Here is a 3,902-nt window from a genome sequence, read left to right as displayed (position 1 = left end):
AATTATTTCTTCTTTGAATGTTTGGTAGAATTCCCCAGGAAAACCGTCCGGGCCTGGAGTTTTATTATTTGGTAGGTTGTTTATCACTGACTCAATCTCTTCATAATTAATTGGCCTGTTTAACTCTTTGAAGTGGGGGTGACGTGCTCTGTCTCGCAGGGCGGTTGGGAGGACTGAATGTTGTAATGTGCCTCCAGCACCGGCCGTGGGCCTTGTACTTTGTTAGCCCTTGTTTTCCTTGTTCCGTCTTTCATGTCCGCTGCACCTGGAACATTCTGTGCCTGTTGCCGTGTAAGAGATCACCTGGACTCCATGCCTTAAAACAAGACTGTTCCTGTAGCCTAGTGTCTGCTGTCGCTGATCTTGGCCACCACCCCCCCCCACCATGTGTCTGCAGGTCAAGTGGAGGCTTAGGGCTGGGCTGGGCTGGGCAGCCCTGCTCCAGGGGACGCTTCTCCTTGCGCTGGGACCTGCAGGATAGCCAGGGAATGTCCCTCTTGGTGCCGGTGGAAGCACAAAAGAGCAGGCAGAAGCATGCAGCATTCTGGGCTTTGCCTCCTGCGTCGGCCACAGTAAGTGGCCTGGTTGTGCCCCCTCTTCCAGGAGGAGCCATGAAACCCTGGCAGAGAGCGTGGGTGGGCACAGTGGAGGAGGGAGGTTCCCCATTACTGTGCCCAGACGCTCCTTTAGCTCAAAGCCCAGGAGAGTTTCATGCTTGGAACCTGAGGGCCAGAGGTGTGCCGGCCACGTCCGGCCCCCCGAGGCTTGCGGGAGGAAGGAGGCTGGGCATCTGGGCCCCAGACTCGGGGGGCCTCCTCAGGCGGGGACTGTGGCCAGCCAGGGCTGTCTGCGGGTGGGGCCGGGCGCACAGCAGCCACTTGACATCATCTCTGTGGGCCCAGAAGCTGAGTTCGCACAGTCGTGGGGGGCAGTCCCAGCCACTTAGTCCCTCTGCCTCGCCCTTGTTCCGTCCCCAGCTGGGGGGTGGGGGCAGGGTCAGAGCTGTAGCCTGCAAGTGAGAACAGGTTGCTCGAGGCCTTGGTCTTGTTGCCCACTTGCTTTGTAAGCTTCGGGGGGTGTGTGGCATACATGGTTTGTGTGTATATGTGTATCGTGTGTGGTGTGTATGTGTGTGAGGTCTGTGTATATATATGTGGTGTGTGTGTGTCATGTAAGAATGTGGCGTGTGTGGTGTGAGTCAAATGTAAATGTGTGGTGTGTCTGATGTGGTATGTGTGTCACGTATCAATGTGTTGTTTGTGGTGTGAGTCATGTAAATGTGTGTATGAATGTGATGTGTGTGTCGTGTGTGTATATGTTGTATGTATAAATTGTGTGTGTGTCATTTGTGTATATGTGTGTGGTGTGCATGAATTTGTGTGGTGCATGTGTGTCATAGGTGAATGTGTATATGAATGTGTGTGCTGTGTGTATGTTGTGTACATGTGTATGGTATGTATAAATGTGGCATGTGTTGTGTATGTGTGTGGTGTGTAGTGTGTGGTATGTGTCATGTATATGTATCGTGTGTATGAATGTGTGTAGTGTATGGTGTGTATGGTGTGTATGTGTCGTGTGTATGAGTGTGTGTGGGGTTTGTGTGTGTGCGTGGTGTGTGTGCATGCGTGTATGAGTGTGTGTATGTGTGTCATGTATGTCGGGTGTGTGTGTCGTGTGAGTGTATGTGTTGTGTGTATGAATGTTATGAATGTATTGTGTGTATGTGTGTATGTCATGTCTGTGTGGTGTGTATGAGTGTCTGGTGTCTGTGTGTGGGTGTATGAGTGTGTGCTGTGTGAGTGATGTGTATGAGTGTGGTGTGTGTGCAGTATGTGTGTGTACGAATGTGTGTGTGGGTGTATGGGTGTGTGGTGTGTGTGAGGAAGCGCTCGGTTCTGGAGTCAGTTGAGGGTTCTGGGTTCTGGGTTCATGGTCACTGGCGTCTGTGGCCTGGGCCGGTTCATCTCTGAGCTGGTCCTTTGTGTGTGAGTCCCATGGTGGGGGCCACCTAGGGGCTCGTGACAATCGAATGAGGACATGGCTGAGTTGCCGTGGCCGTGCCTGGGACACCGAGCACTGCCTGACTGTCGTCACGGTGACTGCGGGCACCTGTGTGAGCGTGGTGGGCTTCTCGCCTCCACACCCATCTGCAGCCAAGGGACTGAGCCGTCCCGCATGTCCGGGGGTCCCCGAGAAGCTGAGAGGGCACAGGTGACATCTCCCAGGATGGGAGACGGGTGCTCACCTGGTGTCAGATGGGCCCCGCTCTCTGTCTTCCAAGGGGGAGCGTCTGGAGGCCGTCTAGGCCTGTGCAGGGAGGGTAGGTCCCGTGCTGGGGGCTGGGCCTGCGGGAGCCCCGGGTCCTGGGTGGCCCAGTGGCCGCAGCCTCTGTAACAGCCCTGGCTGTAACCCGTCGCTGTCCCATGACTCCAGAATGTCTGTGGGTGCACTCGATGGAGGGGTGCATGTTGAACGCATGTGCTCATCTCTGCTTCCTCTTAAGACCTCGCTGTGTGACGGTCAAGGAGCAGAAGGGTCTGAAAACGTTCCGAGAAGGAGAGGCGGTGACTCGGTATTACGATGCCCGCGCAGCGCACGATCAGATGCGGTGGCCGAGTGTTAACCGCTCAGCAGGTGGAGAGCCGAAATGCCGGCAGCGGGAGGGCCGCAGGCGCACCAGCCAATTCCAGCTGCGGGGCTCCAGCAGTGGGGGGCCCCTGACACCTCCCAGGGTGGCAGCCGTGATGCGGCACAGACAACAGGAGGCCGACGCAGAGAACTTTCTTTGGGGAATTCGATCCGGGGAGGCTGTGGACTCGGGGATGTCAAGCCCGGCTCTGGGCTGGGATACGGTACCCTAAGGAAGTGGGGATCACCTGAAAGCTAGGTTCCCAGCCCCCTCCCCTGCTTGGCTCCCGGAATGCTGGTGGACCCCCAGAGCAGAGAGAGGACATAAGTGTTTGCACACACTCCGCCGTGAGAGCGCCCGGGTGGGGCTGCTGCCACAGACTCAAGGAGGCCCGCGGTCAGCGAGCCTTGCCCCCCACAGGTGGCTGTGTCCAGGGGCTTGTTGTTACCCGCGGATGGACTCAAGGTCACTGGATCTTAAAGTCTCCAAAACTAGGGACAGAGACCTGCAGAAACAAAAGGCAGGAAAAGGAGCTTGGAGAAATCCAGGGCAGTGTATGGGACAGGAGCAAACCTGAAACAGTGGAACCCTCCCCCCCGACCGCACGGCTGACTCAAGAGCCACCTCAGTGAGTGAAGCCGGGTGCCTCCCTGAAGAGATGACCGGCCAGAAAGGAGCAAGGACAGAGCAGGACGGAACTCTTGGGATTAACGGTACAGTCGTTGACATTTTTGAAAACTCAGTTGTGAGGCTTGGATGGTCAAGCGGAGGAATTATCTCAGAAAGTAGAAGAGAAATTTTCACGAAATGATGGCCGATGGGAGAAAAGAGAGAAGAAAATGGGAAGATCCCGGAGGTCAGGAAGAGAACAGAGTATGGAGGAGAGAAACTGACGGAAACTGGGCTGTCTAGAGCTCCAGGGTGTGAGCTAGAGAGCCCCCGAGTATCTGGCATGACGGAGCACGCGCCCCTGAAGTCTCAGGGTCTCCAGAGGCAAGACGGGCCACGGTCAAGGACCGGGAAGCGGGCCCTCGGAGTTCTCAGCGCAGCATCAGCTCCTGGGAGTCGGGACTGCGCGAGCACAGCTCTGGGGCAAACGCCCTCCAGCCCGGAATTCTGGACGCAGCCAAACTGCCGGTCACGAGCGAGGTAGACATGGACGCTTCTCCCACTCAGCACCATGCTCAGGAAGCCACGAGACGGTGGGCTCCGCAAGCTCATGGGAAGACCCCAACGAGGGGCACAGGGAGAGTGGTTGCGGTGCCTCCAGCCC

Source organism: Ailuropoda melanoleuca, chromosome 15 (assembly GCF_002007445.2).
Source record: "Ailuropoda melanoleuca isolate Jingjing chromosome 15, ASM200744v2, whole genome shotgun sequence".
Lineage (NCBI taxonomy): Eukaryota > Metazoa > Chordata > Mammalia > Carnivora > Ursidae > Ailuropoda > Ailuropoda melanoleuca.
This window is presented reverse-complemented; position numbering follows the sequence as displayed.